Raw genomic sequence first — 22023 nt, forward strand, 5'->3', positions numbered from 1 at the left:
TTGGGATACATGTAGGAACATGCATAGCTCTGAAATTATGTTCAGTGAATAGAGCGAAATTGCTTCACATACATGCTAAATTTTATTGACTTAATGCAAATGAGCAACAATAAAGTTATGTGAAAAGGGCTATTAAATTTCTTACCTGTTTGAATCAAGTTCATGTCATCATATTCAGATCCAAGCTCAACAAGCCCAACCAACTGCCACTTGCCATTGAAAGGTTTCATCTGAAGGTCCTCCTAATGACAACAGAATATGAAATGATTAAAACTTGATAACAATACCTTTGTTTACTTATTCATAACTTCAATTAGCACTTAAGAACAATATTCTTAATTGAGTTTTGAAAGTATAATCAGGCAAATTAATACATACTTGGTGGTTTGGTTTTGGTTTTACGACAATCAATTGAAAACCACTTTTATTATTTATTTATTGCCAATAAATCATGGTTAGTAAAGAACATTTCAGTAACATCAGAAACAATATAACTGTGATCACGATAATTGCAAAAATTGCCAGGAAATAACACCTGTATTGCCATTTCATCTAGTATAACACCTCCAGTTTTCCCTGCTGCGCCAATATTTTTCTTCTCTGCCTCATGAACCATCCACTGGAGAACATCTTCATTACAACCAGGTTCTTGACTGGTTACATTTTTGTGGTACTGTAACAGCCTTCCAGAAGGAAGCTTCAACATTCCACTTCTTTGGAGTTCTTCATAGGCTTTGGGACTTCTGCGCCATATTGAGAGACACAAACTGATGACTCTGCAAGAAAGAGTGACGGCTTGCTATTTGCCAAATTATATTGAGCTACATCTAGGGTGAGTTTACAGTCAAACCTTGCTTCCCAGGTAAAACAGTGAGGCGGGATCCCGCCAATCCCACCTGGGATCCCGGGTTGATCCCAGGTGGGATCCCGCCTGAAATTCCAGGTAGGATCCAAGAAGCCATCCCACCTGGGAATCGTAAAAATCCCGCCCATTCCGCCCAGGATCCCACCTGGGATCCCCCCTGAAGGATCGCAGAAGCCATCCCACCTGGGAATCATAAAATTCCCGCCAATCCCACCTGGGAATTCATATGGAATCCTGGCTTTTCTTGCCATGATCAAATACTGCAGGTTGTTTTTACCATGATTTTGTAATCCCACCCGGGATCACAGCTGCATGTAACCCTGCCACATATACAGGAAATTATTATAATCAAGGGATTTCAAGGGAAGTCCTATAACATCTGTACCATATGTTTTGAACTAAACCCGCAAGTTTATTTGGAAACTAGAATTACATAATTATTAATTTCTTTGAATAAAAGACAACATTATAGAATGCATGCATGCATGTACATGCAATATCAGCATGCGACACATTGCAGAACAATCTGCTAAAAACAATTTAAAAACAATGGATTATCATTTTCACAAAATTAGTGCTTGCCAACATTAAAAATGTTATTTCATCATAAGTTCTTCTTTTTGCAAGGTTTGTTTAAATTTCTACACTTATCAGCAATTTTTTGCTGTATGCCAGTCTTTCCTCCCCAGTTCTTCTCTAAATCTTCATCACTCCATTTATATTGTCTCTTCAGTTGTCCTACAGATAAAAAAATGTGATTAATGATAGTAAGAGTAAGAGAAACAACTGAACTTGGTACTAATTCTTAGAATATATATGTGTCACAAATTTAATGTTTCTACTGCATGCAATAACGAAAAATGGTGCTGAACCAGGCTGCAAGATATTAAAAATAAAGAATACAAAAATTGGTACCCTTATATTATACCTTTAATGGCTGCCAGAACCATTGAATTTAAGGGTACTTTCCCATTTGACCCCTTAATGTTGGAGATACGCTGAACCTCTTTTGGTATGAGATTGTCTAGGAGGTTCAGCGCGAATGCAGATGGGGAGGAAGAGTGCTTGACGATTTTGTCAAAGCACTCTCTGTCTGTCTTCACGTTATACTTGGGATCTCCAACAATAACTGTTAAGAAAAAAAAATGTAATTAAGTTAACAAAGTTAATCTTTAAAGTACTGTTGAGTGCATGGTCCCAACAAGAAGATCTGTTAGATCTTATAACCGCGCTTTTAAAATTTAACTGTTTTCTTAGTACTACAGTCGCACCGCAGTGCATATTCCAAAGCAATCTTTGATGATTCATTGATTACTGTAGACATCACAGCACTTGATCAACACAAACTCTATTATCGCACCATCAGTCGTAGCCGTTGTGACATCTCCGATGACGTAATAGTCTTAATCTGGAACTTTCTTCGGGATATGTATGGGCATGAAGATACGAACACTATTACAAACCGCTTTCTTTCTTTAAAGTCACGATTAGATTTAACTGTTTTTTTCCCTTGAGTTAAGGGTTAGCAAAGAAGTCACACGAGTCACATAATTCAAGAATTGCGTTATCTACGGCTATCTTTAGTACGGTGGTTATTTCCCTATCAATGACGTAATCTTCGCACGTTCTGACACGTTCTTTGCTTGGCTTGCAAATATTTAATTTTGCTTCCGATCTATGAACTCGCTGCGATGAAACAGTCAAAGGATTTACTTCATTTGCCTAAAACCGCTAGAAATACTGGCAAAATTACAAATAAATTAATGACCGTCGCTTCTGCCGAAATAAACTTGCAAAGTAAACACGATCTTATTTGTCACGTAGCGAAAGTGAAAGCTGCAACGTCAGCGCATTCCATGGCTGACATAATACCTTTTTTCAGCGTATTTATTATTCCCTTTAAATCCAACGCTTTGTTTAAAAAAAAAAAGAAAATATATTTTACCCACAAAAAAGAAAACAATATCCGTAAAATTGTCCGTGTATTTATGTTTTAACAGCTTCTGGCGGAAAAACATCACACGTTCCGTGACTCAAAGTTTGGCCGAGCGGAGGTCTGTGTCTGGTCACCGACAAAAAAAAAAACAAGAAGATCTTTAAGATCTTACAACCGCGCTTTTAAAAGTTAACTGTTTTGGTAGCATGAGTGACCCGAAGAAAAAAAAACGAAAAAAAAATATCGGTTTTGAACCTATTTCCAGCAAATTTGGCACACTGGAAGCTGAGAAAATTACTCTATTTCCGGTCATCATTTTCCAGCTCTTTTCGTCATATCCCCCCCTCGGGAGGGTTTTGTAAAGTTAGCGAATTAGTTTCAAGCCACCGTAATGGTGATTGCTGTAGGCGAAATGTTTATTTGCTAAAAAATTGCGGCCAAATCTTTCGGAGATGGAAGTCAGGACATTTGTAAGGATACAGAAAGTAATTTGGGACCAGTTGCTGACTTGTAAGGCTGAAATTATCCAGAAGTAAGGTTTTTTTAACGTGAACGTAACGAAGGCCACGCGGTGAATAAATTATCGGCTTTTCTCACTGTCTCGTTCTGTTTTTTGTTTCGTTCTCTTTTGGAGTCCGCCGAGGTCATTTTTTCGTCTAAATAACTTGAGAAAAGTTCGAAAAAGATGTTCCTCTTGAATTTTCAGCTTTCAGGCAATAATCCTGGATTTTTTTGACCGAAACGTAGGTTCACTGGTTATGTTAATGTGTTTCGGTGGCTATGGGCGACCGTCGCTTCCTTTGTCGACTCACGCAATGAAGCTAGGTTACAAAAAAAATCTAATAATATTTAGTTCTGGTTTTGTTCGATTTCGTTGAAATTTTAATATGATGAAGCTGGATTGTTAACGAATAGATTTTAATACTGCCGATATGAGGTAGCTATTAACGCTAAAGTGATATATCGCTTTGATGTCAGGGTTTTGAAGAGATTTTTTTGCAACGTGTAGGTTCGGCGTGATTTTGTAATCTGAGATTTCTGTTGACCCTGAAGAAACAAGGTTTGGCGAGTAAACATTACCGATTGCGTAATTCAAAGTTGGCCGAGTGGAGATCTGCGTCTGGTCTCCGACAAAAAAAAAATAAAAAAAAATAAACCAAGGGTAGAACATGAACCGCGCTCGGCCCATGGCCGCGCGGTTAATAACCAAAACCCTCAGGGGAAATCCAAAAAAAATTGAGTTATCAGGAGTTCAAGTTCTTAAGAAATAAAACCCTGCTAATACATACATGTAAATAGGCCAATGGACACATTCTGAAATCCCAAGCTGTGTCATCCTTTGTAATTTTACCCTGAACCAAATACCATCAATAATAGAATAAATAACAGAAAATAGAAAAAAATGAATATGGTACTTGAGAAACAATATTGATTGATATTATTTTAACTAAAAAGCCTGTAACTTGCCTTGTCATTAACCTTTGGGGTCTTCTGTTGACCTTTCAGTTTTTTTCAGTCTTTCATTAATTCTTCATTAGTTTGCATTATATAATAGTTATGTTCTCTTCTACAATGCAATATATGTAAAACTTACCCATGTCATTCAGGTCCTCTGAAGAGGATTCAGCAGTGTCTCCAGCTGAAATTTCTGGAGACACATCATCTAACAGACTGCAGCTGATTTCTGATAGGCTGTCATCATCCATACTGGTGCTATTGAGTGTTACACTTCCAGGGGACTCACTTGCCTTAGGAGTGGAACTTATGGTTGCAGAGCCAGGGGGATTGTATGTGTCACTTTTTTTTAGGAGACAGGGTGAAGATGGTCTGTTGCTGCTGCTGGCTGTACTGTCCCCAGACTTGCCGAGAAAGACTTGCACAGGAAGAGAATGATCCTGAATGAAAATACAAGTTAAAGTAGATGTTAGTAAGACTTTTTCATTAGAAAAAAATCAGTGAAGCTACAGTGTGTCTGTTAAGACATATCCAAAGCAGAGAAAGGCCAAGATTGAGTGATTGTTAAGGTTGCTTTGTTTTGCTGTCCCATGCCAGTATAAAGAGCCTGATCTTCAGCAATGTGTTATTTTGTACCGAGTAACCATTAGCTGCAAGGAATTACTGATAAATATTAACTCAAAACGTAGTTAAAAGTTATTGAAAGAAAGATTATGTCAGCTGTATAGAGGTACATGTTAACAAAGTGTCTGTCTGTTTTTATTAGTATATATCCTTTAGGTAAAAAATTAAGGATTGTTTCTATATTGCTTTAAATTTTTCAGGACTAGATTTTAACCTAACTGCATGGTTTGTTTAAGCAAAAATTTCAATGGTTTACAAACGATTTTGTATACCTTTTATATGTATTATGTGACTTTTCAACAATTATTCTTTTTATAACTAAAATGTTTCAAATTACATATGCCTGTCATGGCGTCTGCATTGCCATTGTAAAAAAGTCTAACAAAGAATTGCATTTATAGCTAGCCCCCAAGGTAAATTATTATTATACATTGTAGTCACTATCTGCCTTCTTATTGGCTAGGAGCTTACAGTTAATTCTGAGAGTCAGTGCAACCTAGAGATTATTCACTAGTCTGCTTGCAGATTAGTGAATAATCTCTAGGTTATGCATACAATGTATGATTTCCAAGAGCAATTACTTGCACGCAGTAATGTAAATGCATGGCACAATCGTCAATTCCAGTCTTTGACTGAGCAAGTGGTACCACTTAATTGTTACCTCAATCTTGATTATTCCAGATATCACAAACACCAAATGTAATACAAGTAACTGTTTATTGATGTTAATGATATCATTCTGCTTATATGATTAAACAGATGCAGAGTTCATCAAACTACTTGGATATCGTTTTGACAGGGATTTTCTTAACAATGATGACATCTGTGATGTATTCAGTGGACAAGAATACCGTAAACTCATGCAGCCTGGTGGCTTCCTTAGCAAGGATAACCCACTGAACATCTCTTTCTCGTTCAATACTGATGGCGTTGCGCCGTTCAAGTCCTCAAATAAGCAGAAGTTCTGGCCAATTTTTCTGGTCATTAATGAACTTCCCCCGAGGATAAGGTAATGAAGGGAAAGTTGCTTGATTACAACTCGTTTTTGATTCTCATAAGAATAAAATCTGCAGTACTACCACCAGTTGTGTTTTAGTTTTCATTTATGGTTGAAGTTGAGTGAGCATGACCTTAATGACCAATCTGTCCGCATGCACACAGGTGTTCAAGAAAATATATGTTCCTTGCTGGTCTTTGGTGTTCAAAGAAAAAGCCAAATATGCAGACTTTCTGCAGGCCGATTATTGAGAGCATCAGTGACCTGTATCAAAATGGTAAGTTTCTTTACATCAATGTTGAAAATAAGCTATATACCTATTAGATACAGCTAGCTGTAAAGTAAGACATCACAATAATTTTTTTTATGGTAATTAAGTTGGAACTGCATGGCAGTACATCATTTACAGAAAGTTTGTTACCTTTTTTGACAAATAAACACATTTACTTCTTTTTGCTAATCAGGACTCAAAGTTACTACGACTGTGGGAGAACAAAATATTAGAGCAACTTTTCTGCTGTCATCTTCAGATCTTCCTGGGAAAGCTCTGATGGCCAACATGAAACAATACAATGGAGAACAAGGTTGTTCAGTGTGTGAAGATAAAGGAAAGACAGTCGGCATTGGTGGATTACATAGAGTTTGGCCTTATACCACTGATATGGTGCTCCGAACTCATAAGGCTGTGGTTGAATCAGTCCGCAGAGTTATTCAGACTGGAAAACCGGTGTGTTATATGCGTAACCTACATGTAATAGGCAGTCCTATTTGTTATCATGTTATATAATGGTTCTCTTACATCTTCATGTATTAGATGTTTTTCACCATAGCCTTCCAACACACCATTACAGACTTGGGACTACTTGAATTGTGCTACTTAATTTGGAAGAAGTACATGTATATTTGAAGGATACAAACAATAGTTCAACAACAAAATTTGAATATCCAACTGTGGTGTTTGCGGAACAAACAGAGACTGGATTTGACAACACAACGTTTTAATCCGCCATTTTAGATGGTCTCTTCTATTCAAGCACATGGTCACTTCCAAATAAGGAAATACCATATATGGACATACACTACATCCCTCCCTAACTTAATAAAGAGCTCCACAAAGTCTAATAAAAAAAACATATGAACTAATCTTGGCTCTTTCAGTTCAATGTCTCAAAACAAATGAATAAAATGTTGACAATTGATACACGATAAACAGTCTTTAGAGTTCAGTCACTTCTGGCAAATAAAGTCCTTCATCCACTTAGGGCTCTCTCTTTTTCTGACTGGACGACTATCTGGCTTTTCTGGAACTGCAGAAGGTACAGTTTGTCTTTGGGAATCCGGCTGAATTCCATCCATCGAATCTTGCTCGAAACTAGCTCCTTCTTTGGGTGTGTCAGTTGTTTTTGACGGAGCCGGGGGCTCAGTTCCTGAAGCACCTGGGTCTACAAACTTCTTCATGTGACCAGTATTCCTCATTTTACTTTGGCCAGAAGAATTCTCAATGATAACTGCATTTTCATTCTTCTCTACTACTCGATACGGCTCGAGCTCAAATGTTGGTGACAACTTGTTCTCGCGGTTCTGACGTAGCAGGATCATGTCGCCCTCTGCAATGTCACTTGTTGTGGCATGTCTCTTTGAGTCAGCATACTCTTTCTCTCTTAGCTTCCTGCGAGCATACCTTTCTCTGAGAAGAATTTGCCACTCTGCTTCAGTAGCCTGATCACGAGAAGGTTTAACCTGTGGCAACTTATCTCTTAACTTTCTGCCCATAAGGAGCTCAGCTGGAGATAGTGAAGTGACTGTATGGGGAGTGCTGCGATACTGGAAAAGAAAGTCTTGTACTTCTCTCTTCCAATCTTTGCCTTGTAGTTGTGCTATTCGGATTGCCTTCAGGAGGGTTTTGTTGAGCCTCTCTACTTCGCCATCACTTTGAGGCCAATACGGGATGCCCTTCTTGTGATCAATCGATAAGTACTCGAGGAATCCTTCAAATTCTCGTGAAGCAAACGGTGGACCATTATCACTTCTGAGGGTTTCAGGCAAACCATGAGTGCGAAACATGCTCTCCATGCATTTGATCACATTTCCTGCATCTGTCTTGGTCAGAAAAGATATTTCTGGCCACTTAGAATAATAGTCAACTACAATGAGCAAGTGTCCCTTCTTTGGAATCTCTAGCAAGTCCACAGCAATTTCACTCCATGGGCCTTGAGGCAGTGGTGTTGACCTTATTGGTTCTGGCTTTGGTCTGGGTCCAACCAGCTGGCATGGGTAGCAGGCTCGGATTAACTTTTCAACTTGTTTGTCAAGGTCTGGCACCATACTTTCTCTCTTAATCGAGATTTCGTCCGCACCATCCCTTGGTGACCCTCATGAGCCAGTTGAATGGTCTGGTTCCACAACTTTTCTGGAATGACAACTTTGTTTCCTCTCATAACCAGCTGTCCCATTATCCAGAGTTCATTTCTAACAGCTTTGTAGGTTGTTCCTTGGAGTTTCGACCAATCACCAGAAGTTATGGCATGGCGAACCAGTTGCAGGGTAGGGTCTCGCTCTGATTCTCTCTCAACTTGGCGGGGTGCTAATGCTGCAGGTATGGCATCAGCAACTATGCTGCGTGCATATTCTTCTGTCTGCTTGATGGCTGCATCAGGAGTACTATCTACTGGCAATCTGCTCAATGCGTCAGCGGCGTTTTCTCTGCCAGGGATGTGTCTGATGCTAAACTTGAACTGCTGCATGTATAACAACCATCTTTCAATTCTGGCTGAAGGTGGTTTTGAATGTGGACCAAACACAGTGACCAGCGGCTTATGGTCAGTGCAAATTTTGAACTCATTTCCATGGATGTACAGGAAGAACTTCTCACAGCCCCACTTCACCGCCAGTGCCTCCCTCTCAAACTGAGAATATCTGCTCTCGGGTGGAGTTAGTTTTCGGCTAGCATAGTGTACAGGTCTGTACAGGCCATCAGCTTGCTTTTGTTCCAAGACAGCTCCGATACCTACTGGTGAGGCGTCTGTGGTGACACGGGTCTCCGCTCCTTGTTTGAAGAATGCCATGACTGGTGCCTGTGTCAGCTGCATTTTGACTGCTTGGAAAGCCTTCTCTTCAGCAGTGCCCCATTTCCATTTGGCATGTGATTTGGTTAGATCCCACAGTGGGCTGGCAATGATCGCGAAGCTTGGAATGAACCTTGAACAATATTGTGCCAAACCAAGGAAGCTTCGCAGCTCTGACTGGTCCTTTGGTCTTGGTGCTTGCACAATGGCTTCAACTTTGTCACCAGATACTTGTAATCCCTCGTCAGTTAACACGTTACCAAGGTACTCCATGCTATTCACGCCGATCTGGCACTTTTCATAATTCAGTGTTAAGCCACTCTCTTCTAATTTCTTCATGACTTGATTCAACCTTTCGTCATGTTCTTCTTCAGAAGCACCAACTACACGGATATCATCATGAATATTGTGAGCGCCAGGGCAATCTTTGAGTATCTGCCAGATGATGTGTTGGAACTTCTCAGTGGCCATATTGACACCAAATATCAGACGTTTGTAGCGGTAAAGACCATTAGGTCCTGCAAAAGTGGTAATGTCTCTTGACTCTGGAGCAAGTTCTACTTGGTGAAATGCCATGTTCAAATCTAACTTGGAGAACACTTTTGCCCCTAAAATTTCTTGCAGTGTCTCTTCAATGGTAGGCACAGGGTGTTTTTCTCTTAATATCGCTCGATTGGCTTGTCTCATATCTAAACATATGCGAACATCACCATTTGGCTTTTCGACACTAACAAGGGGGTTAATCCAACTTGTTGGACCGTTCACTTTCTCTATCACATCAAGCTTCTCAAGTTCCTCTAGTTTGTCAACAACCTTTTGTTTCCTGCTGAACGGAATTCTTCGCATAGCTTGAGCAACTGGGGTGACACTTTCATCTACATGCAGTTTTAATTGGAAATTTCTCAATTTTCCAAGACCAGTAAACACTTGAGGGTACTTTGCCTTAAGGGCAGCCTTCTTATCAGTAACATCTTTGAGTTGACAAGCGTTCACAGAAACACCCACTTTCAAGACACCTAATTCTTCAGAAGAGCTCCTGCCCAGCAATGTGTCTGCGGAGCCTGGCATTACGAAGAACTCAGCTTTCAACGACGTTTGTGTATTAGGTACACTAATGTTCAACATGCATTTTCCTCTAAGCTTTAACGGCTGCTGAGATGCATAAGCATAAACTTTCCTGTCAGTCTCTAACAACTCTAGCTTTCCATTGGACACTTTATCAAACACTTGCTCAGACATTAAGTTGCAGGTAGCACCTGAGTCTATGATGACATTGACAGGTTCACTTTCAATCATAAGAGGTAAAGTGTTTGACTCACCATCTGAGGTGCTAAAGACATAGAATCCATCATCTTTACTGACTTCGCTTCCTTCCACGTCATCTTGGTCAGGCTGGTCGCCTATGGTTCGTACGCCTTCTCGTTTTCTTCCAGATTTGCCTCTTCCTTTGCCATGTTTATCCTGTTTCGTGTGACAACAGACCTCCATGTGTCCACGTTTTCCACATTTGCTGCAAGTATGGTTACGAGAAACTTTACAATCTTTCGCCATGTGACCTGTCTTATCGCATCTCCAACATTTGCCTTGCCATGGCTGCTTGCTCTTCGCTCCTTTATCGCCCTTACTTCGGTCTTCCCAGGTACGATTCACAGTTTCTTCGCTTACGAGAACCAAGGCATCCTTATGGTGATAGGTGCTCACGATTTCCAGAAGTCTGGTCAGACTAAGGTTTTCTTCGCGGTAGAATTTGCCCTTCAGTTCCTTATTCGTGATATGCGAAATCACAATATCTCTCACCTGGTTATCTTCTTCTTCACCATAGTCACAGTGTTCCGCTAAACTTTTCAAACGCGTAACGAAGTTGTTGATCTTTTCGCCCGGATTCGGCTGGCTGGCAAGCAGTTTTTGTCTCGCTAGAGGTACGTTCTTCTTCACTTTGAAATGGTCCGAGAGACACTTCATCGCTTTATCGAACTCTTTGTTGTCTCCTCGCACTTCAGCTGAATACGTTTTGAAAATTTCACGGACTCCAGGTCCTGCGAGATGTAGAAGTAGAGCTCGCTTTTGCACTTTGTCTTCAACCCCCGAAGCTGCCACAAATAGTTCGAACTCAGCTTTCCACTTGTCCCAGCGTTGAGCCAGTGTGGCTGGTTCCCCAATGCAGTCGAAGGGAGATATGCACGGTAATCCACTTAATGTGACCGCCATCCTCGTCGCCAAAATGTGGTGTTTGCGGAACAAACAGAGACTGGATTTGACAACACAACGTTTTAATCTGCCATTTTAGATGGTCTCTTCTATTCAAGCACATGGTCACTTCCAAATAAGGAAATACCATATATGGACATATACTACACCAACCAAGTTTTGGAAGATGTGGACCTCTTGGAAAATAAATTTTTGGAGTAATATGTAATAATATTTTAATTATACTTTGCTGCGAAGATCTGCAGAGTGTATAGGCGATAATATCAACTTTCCAAATTTATAATGTATTCTCATTAATTACTATCTTTTTTAAATTATTGCAGGTCAATGGAATAAAAGGTGCTTCTGTGTTATTGCTGTTTAAGCCTTTCGACCTTGTGAAGGGATTTGTGATTGACTGGATGCATTCAGTTTGCCTTGGGGTTACCAAGTCATTAACAAATCTGTGGTTGAATGCAGAAAACAGAAAAGAGGAATTCTTCCTTGGTTCAAAGGTGCACTTTATGTACATGTTTGTATTTTATTTAACCAATCAACTATTTTCCCATGGTTTACTCTCTTACAGACCATAGAAAATGTATGATGTCTTAACATGTTCAATACTCAAGTGGAATAGGTGATTGGTTACACTGCAAGGTTTAAGACTTGTTATGACATAATTTGCATGGTCTGTCAGAGTGCAGACCATGAAAAAATGTGGTCAGGTCTATTTGCTTTATACGATAGCACTGCAAATTTACTGGTCAGCAACCAAAACTACCAAACATCTGACTCAGCTCCATTTTTAGGACACATTGTGACTGTATAAATTGCCAGTTTGATTAACTTCTGGTTTAAAGAGATGTATTATCAGAACATCTTTTTTGTTTTAGATTGCCCTGTTAAATAAAAGATTGCTCTCCATCAAAGTTCCTGATATTATAACTCGTTGTCCAAGAAGTCTTGCAGAACGTGGTACATGTAAAGGTACTTGATTGATTTAGTTATTATATAACACTGCTAACTACAGTCATTTTCACTGTGTTGCTTGCTGGCTTGTTGTGCACAAGTTAATAGCAGCCTTTAGATTGGACTACAACTACGAGATTGAGTATGAGTACGAGTTTTCAAACCAAATTCATGTGCCTCCTATAATCACTTGTCATACAAATCTTATCCTTAACAATTGTGTGTTTAAGTCAGCAACAGGAAAGAGTTATATTTCAGGGGATACAATTGTCTCGAAATTCCACACCCACACTCAACGTCAAATCTAAAGGTTGCTAATGATCTGTTCCCTGAGAACCAAAGCAGTTGTTGTTACCTATTTTCTATTCTCAGCTACAGAATACAGGAATTGGCTTCTCCACTACTCTGTACCAGTCTTGAAAGGTGTCCTTCCAGACCATTACTTCCTTCATTACACTATGTTGGTTACAGCTTTAGCAATTCTTGTGAGTGACCAGATAAGCCAGCAAAAGCTGCAGCAAGCTGATGAGCTTTTAGAAAATTTCTGTAAATTGATGCCTGTACTTTGTGGTAAATATAAGTTACTTTTTATTATTCTTTAAACAGTAATTGAGAAGCATTGCATACTGTACATGAACAATTTGCAAGTCTTTTTAAGGTTGTGCTTGATAATTTGGTTCTTGACAAAGTGCGAGCTAGTGAATCATGGGAGACAGCCGTTCCGGTTTGCTGAAATAACACCTTGGTTATAGCCTAAATAGCACTCAGGTAGCTTGTGGTTAGCCTTTTATTGGGATTTGGGATTTCTGGCTAGCATAGTAATGTTCACACTCAAGCTGAATGGGGTTTGATATAATCAAAAAGTAAATTTTGGTACTAAAATTTATAGAATCTGGTATTACAGAATTCAAAGACAATTAAATGGCTGAGTGCAAAACTATTTAAGTGACTTTTTTCGGTAAAAAAATGGTTGGCACTAAGCCATTTATTCTACGAAACAGGACTTTGTGAAAAAAGGACCTTTCCAGATAAACAAAAAATTATCACTGGTAAAACACTGTTTTAGTGAGGATACTGAATTTTCATTTGTTTCCACTTATAGGAGAGGACAGTCAAACCCATAACATCCATCTTCTTCGCCATCTGACTCATTTTGTACGTCTGTTTGGTCCCCTTTGGGTTTATTCCTGCTTTGGCTTTGAAGCTCTTAATGGGTTTTTAACCACAATGATTCATGGCACTCAGCATATTTCGCACCAGGTAGACATGAAAAACAAGATTCCAATAATGCAGGAAAATTAAATTTGTGAACTCTTTCCATTTTCATTGCATTTTTAGTGAACGATACACATGTAGGTTCTGTTTCTTTCACCTTTCACACCCCATTCTCTCTAGGTATATTTGCTATTGTTTGGTGCTAATAATTACCATGATAATCATAATCATAGGGTCGCCTACTCTTCAAAGTTGCTGAAACCTACTTCCAAACTTTTTGAAGCCTTAGATAGGTTAACTGTGTTCCAGGTCGGAATGATTGGGAAAAATGATTATACTATTATATAATTTATTTTTTGCTTCGCATTTCCAGATTGCCTCAGCTGTCTCAATATTTTGGAATTTTCCTAACCTCGTTGCTAAGATGAAACCATCAGTTAACTCGCAGTTGGTAATATCACTGGCCAAGCATCTTTCTGGAGAAAAATCCTTGTAAGTGTTACATCCAGAGATCAATTCAGGACAGTACTTTACTTACCTCCTTATAAATAATTTTAACACAATTTACTTCTTTGAATAATAGTACTTTTTTAAAAAAATAGACCTCATGTATCTAATTAGAATTCAAGGGTATATATAGCTATCTACTTACTAAAATCCAGATCATATATTCACTCGTGGCTCTCAGATAGTTTCCTGGCATGTTTGACTGTACATGTATGTTGTGGTTCTATTACACTTGGTATATATAGTATTTTTCTTTGTTTTGGTGTATGGTAATATGGTAATGAATGAAGGGTAAATTTAAGCCAAAACAGGTAATTACTTTGTGTTAGGGGAGCATGTGAATTAAGTATTATGGTCACGGTTTTACACATTATACTATATTGTTGTATACTATTAATTTTATTACATGAAGTATTTTAGAAAATACTTTTATCAAGCAGGACAATAATTATTTTTTGGAAATTACATTTTCTTCATACAGACCCAAGTCTTCAGGTGTTGGTGATGCATTTGTCCTGGGTGTTTCCAAGAAAGAATGTTAGTCAGGCAAGAGTTGATGGCAGTTAACAGGTTTCTGTGCTGCAGAGGATTGCCAATTATTGGTCCAACCGATAAAGTGGAGGTGTTCAGGAGAGGAGTTGCAAATGGTTCAATCTTCAGCTCCGCAAAAATGGCAAAGTCTAAACTAAAGGACTCTTATACCATTCAGTATGAGGATGCCAGTGGAAAAACTCAGTTTGGGGAAATTCAGAGGTTTTTAGTTATTCAAAACCACCATGTTGCAGTAGTAACAAAGCTAGTCCCAAGTGGATCCCTGACCTCAGACACCAAATCTTCCTCAGAATCATTAAATAGATTTTCTGAATCAGGTGTTTTACTCAGTCATATGGCAGTGACCAGAAGGTCAAAGTATTTATTTTGTATGCCACTTTGTAACATTAAAAGGAAATGCATAGTGGTCAGAAGCTCTCATGAAAATAATGAGCTAACAATTAGCACATTCCCAAATATGGTGGAGCATGACTGACTTATTCTTGTAATATCAATGTTTGTATAGAATATAAACTACAATGTGCTTTTTTGTTGAAATTTATTTTTATAAATAACACATTGACAATGAATAATGATATGCTATTTGTTAAAATAAAAAAAATTCACTCTGTAAAATAAGTTGCCGTTCGAAATTAAATTGAGCAACAGAAAGATATAAAATTCCATGTTTTTAACACTACACCATGGGTATAAAAGTAGTGTAAGAATTTATGTCACTGCACCACATGATGTCAAACACCCCCAACCTGCATGGCTGTAAAAAATTTATTTTCTTACATTCCAGACTTCCAAGTAGAAATGAATCAGCTAAAATCACAATTGTGGTACATGTGAAATTATCCATATGATTGCAGGTAGCAAGCATGAATCCATCAAAAGATCTTGAGTGGGATGTGTAAATCCCACTAAAGATCCAGGTGGGAAAGTGTGATCCCGGATGGCATGTAGTAATCCTGCCTGCGATCCTGGGTAGGGATGGATGATCCCAGGTGGGATGTATTGATCCCACCTGTGATCCCAGGTGGGATGTGTGGATCCCACCTGGAATCCCAGGTGGGACAAGAAAATCCCGTGTTTATGGCGGGATCCCAGGCGGGATTAATTTTTAATCCCAGGTGGGAATGGCGGGATCCCACCATGAAAGGCGGGATCCCGCCATTCCCACCTGGGATCCTGTCTGGGATTGGCGGGATCCCACCTGGATCCCGCCTGACATTTTACCTGGGTTGTTACAGTTTTGTTAAGATGGATGGGTCGAAATAATAGATTGATTAAATAAACTTAGAGGAATAGAAAAATTATTCTTATAAAAGTTCCAAGGAAATAATTATGAGAAAATGGATGTTTCACTGCTTTCTAGAAGTCAAGGGAATGGATCAGGCAACCAGAAGCAGCTTTCTTTAGTTCTGTCACATGAGTTGACTTAATCCTCTACGTACATACTCAATGCGGAATGTAATATTTCTAACACATTATTTGGTACTTTTAGTAATGTGCATGTTCAGGGTTTCAGAATTCTTAGCTGCCTGTTTAATTTAAATTTGCAAAATTGAAACATCTCCTGAAAAGCCCCATTGGGGATAAGTGTGCAATTAAGATGTTTTAATTAATTTTGGTAATCACACTACGGCTGCAATTTGGAAAAATTCCAAATATCACAAGTAGTGTAATAAAATTACTTATTAATTGCTTTAGCTTTCATAACTAACAAAATTTTGATTGTATCAGAGCATTAATTTGCACTGCAGTACAAATTGAAAATTAACAATAAATTGGTCTGCTCTCAGGCAATCACAAATATATGAAGTAATTTTCTCACTCACATAATAAATCTGTTTATGTAGTAAATTATTTAATTGATTATTTCGAGCAGTTTTTAATTGAGTGTCAAAAGTAATCAGGTAATTATTCTGTTTGTGGTTTTGGTTTTACTATAGTTTGATATTCATTGTTTATTCTAATCAGTAAGTAATTATTTTGGTTTTGATTTTACGACACTCAATTGAAAACTGCTCTATTTATTTATTTATTTACAATATCTCAGACTTAAATATTTCAGACTTACTTTGGATGCCATCGGTGACCTGTCGGGCCTTTGTTGTGCAGAGCATCAGCTTGCGCTTCCCAAAATATGCGCATTCCCTCAGGTAACTCTTCTTTTACTACATTGTTAAACAAGGAAACAAAGTCCTCGTGGTCAGACTCTTCAAATTCTGTCATTTCTAATTCAATTCTACGATACTTCTCTCTCCTTTCCAAGTTGACACGTTTTTTCTTCTCGTCATGGAGTTTTTCAATTAGTTCTTCCCTTGACATAAGGGTTTCAGGTTTCCTGCTCTTTTCCTTCTCTACTTGACCATGATTTTGCTCCTTAGCAGCTGCCCTAGTTGATCTTTTTAAACCATAGCATTTTTCACACATTGCACATTTGGACGTTGGAACATAGACAAGGCTGCATTCTGGAGACCTCACCCTAAACTCCACAATCTCCCTGTTGTCCAAGATCCACTTCTCAGTTACTAGTTCTACAGAACTTCTCTTAAGAATTTCCCCATTCGAGCAAGGAAATCCTTTACAAATGTCTACTTTAGAAAGCACAGAAAAAAGAATATCGAGAGAACTCTTCTTTGAAAGCTCTGATACAATGTTGTCGATATTCTCTTTGGAAACTATCTTTCCCACAACTTTCAGTTCGAAGGACCAATCTTTAAAAATAGCAATTTCTTACAGAACTTTACGGTCATTACATAGTAAAGGAACAACTCTAATGAACTCTACTGCATTCGCACTGACATTTGATTTTAACCACTCAGGGTGACTGTAGTTGAGGGCAAAAGAACACCACGATGGAATGTCAGGTGGACAAGAGTCGCAGACAAGAGGATAATTATTCTTCTTTAGCCCAAGATAGACACGAGTAGCTGGCTTCCCTCGTTCAGTTCTTCGTTTGGTTTTCGTGACATTTGGGAAGACCTTTCTAATTACACGACCAAATGCACTCGCATCTACTGGCTTCAAATCCGGGCAGTCTTCTTTCGCCTGCCAACCATTCGCCAAATATCTTTCGTACAACTCCGCACAGGGCACATAATTTCTTTCATTCGCCTCACTGTAGTTTTCAACCAGCCTAGTTTAAGTCGAGAAAAACTTTTTCACTACCTGACTGACGCGTACACCATCGATCTTCATTAAAACTCGAGTAGCGAACTAAGCCTCTTGAACTTTTGTACTCACCATTCCGTTATTTTAAGTTTGTTTCTCGACTCAACGTTGATTCCTTCATTCCTTCCTTTTTCAAAACATTTGCAACATTAAGAGGAGGCCATTGGTCCGCCATGTTGCAACACTTTGCACGCACGTCACGAAACCCGCATTTTGACTTCCGGTCTCTCTTTCACATCCTATTTCCGTTCCCCCCAACTGGCAGAGACATACGACGAAAGCTAGTCAGAAGTTTCATCCCTTGTCACTTTATTATCCTCGGTGAGCGATCGGCTACCCCCGAGAATTTGCGAATTTTCCCGCCCGTCCCAGACTTCCGTAATTTCGGCTCCAGACCTCGCACTAGCACACCACGCGCGTATTAAAAATTCAAAATGGCAGCCACAAAACACAAAACACGCCCGATAAAGGTAGGTTCATCTTTTATTCATGTTCTAAACGGATGTGAGGGCTCCCTGTGATATCATAGCTGCGCGCGGATCCCAAGACTTACGGTCTCCGTCCCCGATTATGGTTTCTGGTTTCAACCACATCAATTCTTTGTACCCGACCAACTACGTTGAACATTGCACGAGTCACACGGAAATGCATTTCCCATTTGCCATTTCCCTACGCGCGTTGTTGAGCCATTCTAGAGAAATACTAAGTTAAAGCTGTTCAAATAGAAAGGAGAACCTAAATATCATTCAATTAAACTGCCTGTTTAAACTTAAGTTCAGAGGAGAGATCAGGGAGTTACAATGACTGGAACATTTTGTGCCACTTCTGTTGGAATGCGTTTTGTGTTCCCGTAATAATTGAAACATGTTTTCCTATTTTAAAATTGCATCTAGCCTGATTGACGTATTCTATTGAGGATGGTCGAACATTTTTGTACTTACAAGAGTAATTGTAAAATCTACCAAGTAGTATGAATAACAAGGAGCTTTTCTCTCCTTTGAGATCTAGACAATGGCATAAAGTTGAAGCTTGTGGAGCTGCAGGTATTAAATCAACAGAGACGAAAAATTGTTGAACGCTATTCCTTACTTTTAAACTAACTCACTTAGCCTCTAGTGTGAAGCAAACAAATATCCAAGTGATCGATAGTCCCCAGTTTTCAAGATCCCTCGTGTTTCGAAAAATGTTTGAAGGATAATAAACAAAATAGCCCATATCTGACTTAAAAATTTGCTCCAATATTTGTCCTTGGAAGCTCACTGGAAGCATTTAGAGCACATTTTCCTTTGAATCTCACTGTTTTCGTCGAGCTTCGCTATCAGAAAACTGTTCGCTTCTCGTCCGAGCATATCTTCGTGCCAAATAGACTCTATTGTTTGTATATATATGATCATTGTCTGGCTGCGTCTAGCCTACCAGCAAGCTGTCTTAGCAGCTCTTCAAGTAGGGACTGGCTCGCCAAAAAACGAACCATAGCTTGACCAAACTAGTTGCCGAAGCGAACCAAAAAGGTACGACAGTAGATAAGAATATACCATTAACTGGCACATTTTACGCCCGCCAGTGACTGAGAGCTGGGTAGAAAGGCAGGATTGGAAATGGACGAAATGGTGGTGCGTTTTGTTAGTTTTTGGTCTTGTGCTTCGTCCTGGTAATCTTGTCCTATACTATTCAACGAGTGAACAAGTGTGGCGCACATATTTACTGTAATCACGTTTTCTCGAACGTTCAATTTTTAGAACCTCCCAATAACTTGACCACAAATTGTTTCCCCTCCTCAGTCGAACACTGTAATTTCACCCCTGATTTCTTGAGGTAATAGTAACCGATTTTTAAAACCAATTTTCGTTTCCCTTGGAAGTTGGAAAATTCGGGATTCCAAAGTAAGCATAATTTTTATCGCAGTGTGAAATCTCTTGTCATTAAGTGTTGGCTTTGGCCACCGTGCCTCCCACGCGTCTGGTAGTCTGATGAAAATTTTCTTCAGAGTTCTTGTGTCGTTAATTTTAATGTGTAACCTGCATTTACAGGCACTTTTCAGGGACAAAGTCAATTGCCGCGGTGGAAGACGATGATGAGAATTAAAGGCAATACTTCAGTATAAATAAGGTACAAAACGAACAAACAAACTCTAGCACTTTTAATCGTTGCCTTTTATTTCGGTGTATTGGTACTGAGTGAGAGACGAGCTATCACATTAAAACTAAGTCCTTCTGAGTCTTTCTGATCTATTCCATGACTTTGGCCGCCATGCCTCTGTACAAGGGAGCTGTTGATTGTTCTCTTGCAGGGACATGTGATTAGTCTCGTACACAACACACTTTCTGTTTTGCTTGCAACGTTTCGCGTCAAAAGTTATCAAGGACCATGGCTGGAAAAACCTTGCCACCGCCGCAACGAACACCGTGCTTCACACGATACAAGGGTACAAATGCACTACAAAAAGAAAAAGAGATTGCTTTCGTTTTTATAGTCATTCAATGTACATACAGGAAAGTGAATGAAGATGACCCATTTTTACTCCTTATCCTACATACACTGTATGTGATTGTTACTCTTTTCAAGGTCAAAAAGAATAAAAAAAAGACCCCTAGATATTCTTTGCTATTTTCAGGTGAGAATACAAGTCACTTGTAATAACGTTTGAGGGAAAAGAGGCCTTATCATAGAATGGGGCTTAATTAGAACAGATATGATCCATAAACGTCAAAAATACATCTTCAGAAAAAAATTCTGGTAGGTGTAAATCTCTAAAAGAAAAGATATAGTTTACAAAAGGTTACCATATGGAAGAGATAAACATTTAAGGGGCAGTCCTGGCTCAGGGCGCATTATTAAAAATTTCACTTTCTTAATTTTCATATGATATTACTATAAATAAACTAGATAAAACGATTCTATACAGCAAAATAGAACAAGTATTTTTGGGGAAAAGTACGGATTACAAGGACAGAAGTTAATTACAGTTATCAAAATTTGATTTTGTAACAGGATGTCAAGAAATGAAAATTGACGTTCCGGCTGGCGAAATTTTGGTATTTCTTTCACTTTTACCGATTTTCGGGTTTTCTCGGGCAAGACATTTTACTCTCAAAGTGTCTCTCAGTCTCCACCCAGGTGCATTAATGGGTACCGGCGAATTGAACGCTGGAGGAAACTCCTGCGATGAACTGGCACTCCATCCAGAGGGAGCGGGGGGGGGGGGGGGGCGGGGGGGGGGAGTAGAAATATTACTAGTCCCTTCATGCTATTGAAACAAAGGTAAGAACCGGCTGGATGATGCACTAGGCCTGAACACAGACTTTACCTTTTACGTTTGGCCTACCTGATGATCATTTAGAGTGTGACATGAAAAAATTTCAGTAATGTTATGATACACACAAACACATTTTTGTTTAGACTGATTTTAAATACATACCAAGCTCAAGCTTAAGTTCTTGGGTTTAACCTGACCTGTCTGATGGATCCATCTTCTCTAACAGGGGCAGCAGCTTTTGATCGGCGAGCTGTTTCACGTGCAGCTGAAGACTGAGCAGCTGAACCTCATGATGGAGTCTAACAAGCTCGTAAAGCTCCTGTACAAAAAAGAAAACAAACAAGACAAGTAGTCTGTGCCAGTCGCCTTCTCAGTATCACTCTGAAATCAGCCTTAACAGACAAACTTCTCTTTGAGTCATTATTATTTTTGTTCGATAAAATCTCTTCCAGTCTCTACAAAGAGTAGCGACATAACTTATTCGGTTTGAATAAAACAAGGTTTTGCATTTCCTCATATAGTTTACTGGAAGAAGTACAAAGTAGATCTCAGATACGACGAGCTCCTGCGACTGATGAATAGTTTAAAGCAGCGAGAGGGCTGGTTTATTCAAAGACAATAATCACAGCAGTGGTAACTTTGATGATTTGATTTGATAAATCAAACACACACAACACAGAAGATGTCGAGCGAGATAGGGAGGAGGACGGATTATTGGAAGGACGAGACAATTTAAAAATATATATATTTCCACTAAGCGCTAAAGTGGGCGGGTACTTGAGTGATTATTTCAGGGAAGGCAATTATTGGAGGAAATACGGTATTTATTTACTTCCAACTTTACCTTGGCAGAGGAGTAAGTGAAATCTACAGTACCACATTGCTTGTTAAATTCCCAGAATAGTCCACCGCTTGACTAGTCGTCAATTTCATCAGGCAACCAGCGAGAAAGAAGGACACAACCATTACTCTGCTCTTGCTGAGCACGCGGGTCTGCCAGCGGAAGGTCCCGATCAAACGCACTGCAGTTCCCGCAAGGACAGTACGTTGTACGTTGTTCTTCTGCTGAGGGAGAAGAACAAAGAGAAGAGAACTACTGGCTTAATGTTTAAAGTAATAGCTTCTGAACGCTAAATATTTACAATTCAAGGGAAATCAGAATGAAAAATATTAGTTGTCTCAAGCCCTCGACCCAAGCCCCTAGACCTGGGTCCAAATAGTGAAAAGTGATCA

At 39.1% G+C, this 22023-nt stretch overlaps 1 protein-coding gene and 1 pseudogene across 1 annotated transcript in view; one reads left to right on the top strand and one right to left on the bottom strand.

Moving 5' to 3' along the window:
* LOC145491002 (kelch-like protein 2) overlaps nucleotides 1–22023 on the top strand; it is a 167416-nt gene that overhangs the window by 50857 nt on the left and 94536 nt on the right. The gene's annotated exons all lie outside the window — the stretch shown is intronic.
* The window catches only part of LOC145490479 (uncharacterized), a 56514-nt pseudogene continuing 54373 nt past the window's right edge, over nucleotides 19883–22023 (bottom strand).

Source organism: Orbicella franksi, chromosome 6 (genome assembly GCF_964199315.1).
Source record: "Orbicella franksi chromosome 6, jaOrbFran1.1, whole genome shotgun sequence".
Lineage (NCBI taxonomy): Eukaryota > Metazoa > Cnidaria > Anthozoa > Scleractinia > Merulinidae > Orbicella > Orbicella franksi.